Source organism: Adiantum capillus-veneris, chromosome 21, assembly GCF_014529385.1.
Source record: "Adiantum capillus-veneris isolate H3 chromosome 21, ASM1452938v2, whole genome shotgun sequence".
In the NCBI taxonomy this organism is placed as follows: domain Eukaryota; kingdom Viridiplantae; phylum Streptophyta; class Polypodiopsida; order Polypodiales; family Pteridaceae; genus Adiantum; species Adiantum capillus-veneris.
Window position 1 is genome coordinate 90,057,424 of NC_140951.1, and position 7,886 is coordinate 90,065,309.

A 7,886-nucleotide genomic window follows, 5' to 3' on the forward strand; every position below is an offset into this window, starting at 1 on the left:
CAGAGAGAGAGAGAGAGATAGAAAGAGAGAGAGAGAGAGAGAGAGAGAGAGACAGAGAGAGAGAGAATGTTTTGTGTACCTATTTGTATTTGATTCTAAATCGATAGAGGGAGAGAGAGAGAAGGAGAGAGAGACAGAGAGAGAGAGAGAGAGACAGAGAGACAGAGAGAGAAGAGAAATACATAAATGTTTTGAGTTCTTAATTCGCGGAAGAAGCGAACAATACTTACAAGCATAACCACAATACTTAGAACCACAACCAAAAGTGTGCAAAAGCACGTTACAAAGAAGTAGAGGATGGAAGCATTGGTTTTGTTTGAGGATATGGTTAGAACAAGCAAGAAAAGTAAAGGGTAGCTAGTAATGAAAGGCAAACATTCACAAGACTAAGATTAAATTTGATATTCCACCAGGTGGCCACTCGCGTTGCTTTTCAAACGGCCAAACCGTGAGGTTGTTGCCAAGGTATCTCTTGCCTCGAAAACAGACTCAGCGTAAATTTGGTTGAAGGTTCTATCCAACGCAAGCACTAAATCGGCTGCTACACCAGTAACTTGCACATCAAGAAGCTTTTTGTCTTTTGTTGCAATACGTGTCTCCAGCTTCGGTGTTGTGATTATTGTGGTGTTGTTATTGCAAGATCCACAATAAGGTGCCTGCCTAAGTCTATACACTTTTGTGGATTTACAATTTGAACAATGCTTCTCCAGCAGCACACTATTGAAGTTGACGAATCGGAGGGTGCCAACAACCTGGATAAGGCAACTATGTAAGAAAATGAGAGAAGTCACTTCTAATATATCACGATATGCTATATGAGTGCACCTCACGATTGTAGCCCAAATTTTTTGTTTGAGCTTGAAAGACGGCGGCAAGCTCCTATTTGAGTCATGCACTACAAACAAGCACTAGAATTGTAACATCCAGTATTGACAAGGTATTGGCCTTGGCAAGGAATGCACCAATGTTTCTTGCAATGCACATTATAGGGCCATCAACAACCATTTCCTGAAGCAATTGTTGACAATCATCTTTGCGAGAGTTCACAAAACGCAACTACAAGAAAAGATTAAATATGGAAACAAAATCAAAAAGAGGATCAATATATCATGGAAGATTTCAAATGTATAATGAAAGAGCAGAAAACAATAAGCAAGATAGGTGAATTCTTACAAATGCCCTATCTGATGGGAGAGGACCATCTGCAATCAAAAGGTCACCAACAGACCCACCAAATCTTCACTGCGAGTTGTGATTTTGTAAAATAACAAAAGCAAGTGTGCTCAACTGAGAACGTCCACTCGAAGATTGTTGTGCACCTATCTCATCAAGAAATACACGTATCTTGCAATCAGGGGCGAATGTAAGAGACACCGGGAAAGGTTCCGCTGTGCTTACAATAGTAGTAGCATCGATGTATAAGGAATACAGTGTTGACCCCACATCTGCCCTATTTTTGCGTCTGAAAACTGGGCTGTCAATGTGAACAAATTCACTCAGGTGGAGATTATCGACGTAGAGCTCTATGTATGGATCATTGATCACCACTGTAATAGTGTCGGTGCATTCTTCATCAACCAAGTCGAGCTTCAAGTAACGGTTGTATTTCAGCTGGTCAAGAACAACTTTGTAGGTCCCATATAGATTCAATATGTGGCCCTCAATACAAAATCGTGGGCTTGAGTCAGAGATATCAGTGATCAAGAATTGTGGGAGAAGACTTTGAGAAAATGGAACAATGCTAAGATCAATAGGCTTCTTATCTGGTTGAGATGATTCACCCAATCCATACAAGCCAGAAGGTTGAACAGAAGGCTTAATTTCAATCGGGCTCGGATCATTGGCATTGTTAATAGGTATGTCCTCAATAGGGTTTGGGACAATTGTTGCTTGGAGTGGCAAGGGAGGCTCAATAGACAAAGGCTCAATATCAAGAGGTGTTGGCTTGTTTAGCGCATGGGATGAAACAACTATTTCAACATATGGTTCCTTCTTGATATTAACGTGCTCCACCATGGGTTGCTTGTCTACATAATCCAAAAGATAGCAACAAAAAGAAAAAACTCTATGAGTTGACAAAATCGCTCTCAAAAAGACATGCTTTTCCAATAATGAATGCTCACATGCAGAGTTCACCGGGTCGTCCAAATGAAACAATGCGCGTGCAGTAGGCTTGTGAGGCCTATGAAGGTCCTGCTTCAATCTTTTGTGAGGCGCTGCTGATGTGCAAGCAGTTGGGGGCGCTTCGGAACGGTAATCGCTTGAGATAGGAGTACCTTCTGCCAACCTCCGAAGCTCTGCAGAAAATTAATTATGAGCACCTAACACCTTCCATATATAATGAAAAGTTTAATAACAATAGGTAGAAACATAAGCAGTCATTTGTCACACGAACTGTTCAAGGTGAAAACCTTGCTGTATAACTACACCTTGTATATCAAACCACCTAGAAGACAAAGAGGCGCTTTCAATTTAGGAAGGTGGTAATCATATGAGAGTGGCAAATATTGTTGCGATACAAGTGTATGTATGTCTGTGTGTGTTGTAGAGAGAGAGAGAGAGAGAGAGAGAGAGAGAGATTCAATGATTATGAAGCGAGAATGACGAGATATTAAGCACCGTAGATGAGATGACAGAAGACAAGATAATAATTCTTATCCTCATATATTACACAGGTAGCTTAGTTATGATGAAAGGAAGTTCGACACAAAATATGATGACCACAAGTCCATAGATGGCCTATTGAAAGGAGAGCATGTTGACCAAGTATGATTACTCAAGAGTGGCCTACCAATTGGCTTCTTAAAAGCTAGCAAACTTAAGAAACCCTTGTATGCACCATAGATGGCCTATTGAAAAGAGGGCATGTTGACCAAGTATGATTACTCAAGAGTGGCCTACCAATTGGTTTCTTAAAAGTTAGCAAACTTAAGAAACGCTTGTATGTATTCGCAAATACCGAGAAGAGGGCATGGACCTAGAATATTGATCTTTGAACTACATATTAGAAGGATTGTAGTCATGCAAGCCTATGTTGGCGAAAGAAATCTTAGGTGTGTCACACAGCACATGCATATGAAATGATCAAGCCATTTCGACCTTTGAGCCATATAGTAGAAGGATTGTAGCCGTGTAAGGCTATGTTTATGGAGAGACGGCACAATGTGGGAATGCGAATAAAAGCCTAGTTGTGTATGCTCATTGCTTAAACATGTTGAGGGTTATGAAAGCTAGATTTTAAAAAACCAAGAACGGCTTGGTGGAACGCTAGCAAAAAGCCAAGACTACACAAGCACTCAATAACAAGACAAGACGACAAGAAGAGAATCCGCAAAGCAACCATCACATTTCCATAACAATAATCAAAGCAAGCATGATTAGACAATAATATCGAACAATCTCGCAATGAATAAAACATTCATAATGCCGATCAACAACAGATTCGATGATACAAATTCTTAAAGAGTTTGGCCAAGCAAAAAACAGTAAGTAGAACAAGACAAAAATCTTCAATGGATCTCACTGCCTTCAAAATCCATGTTGTAAGCACCATCAGAACCTCCACTGCTTATGTACCATTCTTGGCCTTCATGAGCAAAATAACTCCCACTGTTTTGTTTGGAAGCCATTGCCAAGCAAAGTAATTTTAGCACAAAGTATTTTTACACAGTTCTTCACATACACAAAGGCTTAACAATGCCTGCTTTTATAGACTTTCATGAGAGGTATTCAAAAGTGACATTCAATTCAACTTCAACAAAAAGAGCACGTTTGCCATCTTGGCAAATTGAAGCAAAGTAATTTCCTCTTGGCAAAGTCAAGGTCATGGCATGTGGGAAAAAAAGGTCATGGCATTTAATGCCTTATAAGGCTATGCATCCTCTCCACCATTGATAGGATTGGACAACCACCTTGTATTTTCTATGGAAAATCATATCACATTTATGAAGCACTTTATGTCACCTATACTTCCATTCAGAATGACATTGTAAGAGTTGCGTCCCACTGGGCGCATGCAGTGCATAGGAGGTAGATCACTATGCACTGCAAGCCCCCGACCTGTGGGACGGCTCTCACATGCCCTCTCATGCAAGCATCTCAATGAAAGAATGTGGGGACCTACCAATTTTCATCAACAAGGCACAGGTCTCTCCATGCACTATACAATGAAGCAATTTTTTTAAATTTGGGCATGGACAGACAGAGAGAAAGCACGAGTAGCATGGGAAAAAATAGAAAGATTGAGAGGGCTTGCACGTCCTCTTGCACGTGTGTGTGTGTGTGTGTGTGTGTGTGTGTGTGTGTGTGTGTGTGTGTGTGTGGAGGGGGGGGGGGGGGGGACGCCCTCCCTTTTCCCTCAAGGCATCCCCTATGATTCTGTGTTTTTTTAATAGAATTAAGTAGTAAGACATATTCAAATGTATACGTGGGCATTGGTCCAATTGTCTTGGCCCTTGGAAAAATTAAACCGCTCTCATGAGCTAATTATTAGGGAAAATTACCAAAATACCCCTCTAATTTGTGGAAACTCCCAAAATAGCCTTCAAATTTCAAAAACACACCCAATATTTGGTTATAAATTCCCAAAATTCCCCTTAAATTTTCCAAAATTCCCAAAATACCCCTAGTCGTGAGATTAAATTTCTCCAAAGATAAAAACATTTCTAGCTTTTTATAAGAAGACTTATTGTGTATCAATACAAGATGCTAAAACTAGAATTTGACTTCGTTACATAGGCTTTGGAGATGAAATGCTTCATTATTTTTAGATATAATTGTCTTTTTTTGCAAGGTAATTTGTGAAAAATTACATGTTAAGCACTAACAAACGGATGTCAATTGTCAAAAAGAAATAAAGATTATAAAATTTTGAACTATTCAACCAAAAATAGAAACAAGGGTATTTTGGGAGTTGTTGAAATTTGAGGGGTATTTTGGAAATTTCCACAAATAAGAGGGGTATTTTGGTAATTTTCCCTAATCATTAATATCTTGCAAGTAATTTGTATCTTATTTGAGACTATGCATGTGCAAGTTGTTGGAACTTGGGGGGGGGGGGGGGGGGGGACTCCGAGTTTCAATTGTCAAAAAGGAATAAAGATTAGAAAATTTTGAACTATTCAACCAAAATACCCCTCTAATTTGTGGAAATTCCCAAAATAGCCTTCAAATTTCAAAAACACACCCAATATTTGGTTATAAATTCCCAAAATGCCCTTCAAATTTTCCAAAATTCCCAAAATACCCCTAGTCATGAGATTAAATTTCTCCAAAGATAAAAACATTTCTAGATTTTTATAAGAAGACTTATTGTGTATCAATACAAGATGCTAAAACTAGAATTTGACTTCGTTACGTAGGCTTTGGAGATGAAATGCTTCATCATTTTTAGATATAATTGTCTTTTTTTGCAAGGTAATTTGTGAAAAATTACATGTTAAGCACTAACAAACGGATGTCAATCGTCAAAAAGGAATAAAGATTAGAAAATTTGAACTATTCAACCAAAATAGAAAGAAGGGTATTTTGGGAATTTTCAAAATTTGAGGGGTATTTTGGGAATTTCCACAAATTATCATCATGACTACTCACACATCCTGACTTACAATATGACGGCACAACATAAACATGCCCCAGGTGATGTCTCCTTATTACTTCTAGTGGCCACCATTCATTCTCTTCAACCAAATTTAGTGGGAATGTACCTTGCTAATTTACATCTTCCTTGACAGTCCTGAATACAAAAGGTGCAATCTATACTCTTTATAATGCAGCTTAAAACTTTGAAGAAAGGAGAGAACCTCCACGTGTCACACTCTGGTTCATTTCAAAGAAAACCTTTGGAAACATTTTATTTGAAATGCAAAAGTGAAGAGTTAAGTACTTAGATGGTAAAAAATGAAAAGACTTTCTGATTGATTTATTGCTGACAATGTAAAGTCAAAAGATTAGAACTTAGCCTTGGTAATTCAAAGTCAAAAAAGTAGTACTCTATCTACATTTGTGTTATTGACAGTTCTTGGGAAGGCCATGGAGTTTTGCTTGTGTCCTCAAATGTCAAGGGTGACCACTGACTACTTCTTTTCTGAAAGCCATTTAAAGAGTATCTCTACTTTGCATTTTGAAGGCCATGAAGAACTCCCCTCTACGTGTCGGCCAATTTACCTCTCTCAACACGCTTTTACAATGAATTTTCCATGCGGCAAATGATCTTCGATCTTGGCACATCCGTGTTAGTGTGTGTGTGTGTGTGTGCATGAGAGAGAGAGAGAGAGAGAGACCCGTTTCAGGTGTGTGTATGAGAGATAGAGTTGGCGTGCCATTTGTTGTGGTATCGGAGCGTTGCGGAGGTCTTCCATATTTGCATTGCATTAATGAAGTGCAATGAGCTCGACAATTCATCCATGGGAGTATAATAATTTGTTGTGGATGTCTTAGACACATTGTGAGTGTACATGTGCGTGTGCGCACATGCGTGCGTGCGTGTGTGTGTGTGTGTGTGTGTGTGTGTGTGTGTGTGTGTGAGAGAGAGAGAGAGAGAGAGAGAGAGAGAGAGAGAGAGAGAACAATTCTATACTTTTATGTGTGGATGAGTGTGCTCAGAAATAGAGAATGGTCCATGCGAATCATGCTCTGTGTATTTGTGTATGTGTGTGTGTGTGTGTGTGTGTGTGTGTGTGTGTGTGTGTGTGTGTGTGTGTGTGTGTGTGTGTGTGTGTGAGAGAGAGAGAGAGAGAGAGAGAGAGAGAGAGAGAGAGAGAGAGAGAGGGCTGTGCGCTCCTTGCCGCACTGTCGAAGCAAGGGACTTGCCTAACACTGTGTGCGAGCCACAGACGGCTCCAAGCACACCACTAGCTTAACTAGTAAGCTCAAAAGAGGGCTTACTAAGGAGACGCCGCTACGTCGCGCTCAACCGGTTCACTGCCGTCGTGCCGCCGCAATTCTTGATCACACACACACACTCTCTCTCTCAAGTACACACACACACACTAGTACACAAGGAGATGGAGCAAGAGCACCTTTCTTGCATTGCACAAATGAGAGAATGAGTGAATTTTAGGTTTAGTTGGCTTTTATATGAGCTCACTCCATTCACACTTGGACGCCCATGCTTAGCCAACTAATCTCTTGAATGTCCCAGTTAGAGTGCGCCTCTCATCGGCGATCACTCTTACCCTTTTCCTATTGGACCGACAAGCCCCGGTACCTAACTCTACCAAATAAATATTACAATGTCCACCGTAGGTTACAACGTCCGTCTCGTAGGTGATAGGGTGTCCGTGAGCCGTGAGGGTTAACATGCCCCCCTTCCTGATGTAGATTCCGTCCTCGGAAGCTATTGAGTTGAAGCTCGTTGGTCGAGGTGGAAGAGCATTTGAGATGAATGTCCTTAGCCTTCTTCAGTCACTGCAAAATCAAACAACATTGCACAGTAATTGCATTCTCATAAGCGATTAAAAAGCATATGCAATTTTAGGCAGACAATTGATTGGTAACAGAATTTTAAACAATTTGTGAGCAATAAGCATTAAATTGCAATGTAATCAAATGCATAAACAGATGTAAAGGTAAAAAATTAAACAAGTCTGGGGTCGCTAATTTAACGGTCGAAAGGCACTAGAGATCGACTATTAATACCATGGGTAAGCTTCTTAATTTTCTCTGGTTAATTAGTTTGTTTAATCGCGAGAGCCAAGTATTTCATGTTCGAGGGCTGACTAGAGGCTATACCTAGAGGACCTTGTAGTTAAGCTACGATAAAAGGAATTTCTCATGAAATCATCGCCTGACTATTTACCTTTGCTTTGACCCCCCAAAGTCTTTTCACAGTGATTCAATTTTGATGTGTGTGCTTATTTTGTATGCCTTGGGTTTTTTTCTTTTCA

The 7,886-nt window shown here is 39.9% G+C and overlaps 1 pseudogene; it reads right to left on the reverse strand.

Moving 5' to 3' along the window:
* Nucleotides 1-392: 392 nt before the first annotated feature.
* LOC147431326 (uncharacterized) lies at nucleotides 393-2,016 on the reverse strand (annotated as a pseudogene).
* Between the last annotated feature and the right edge of the window lie 5,870 nt (nucleotides 2,017-7,886).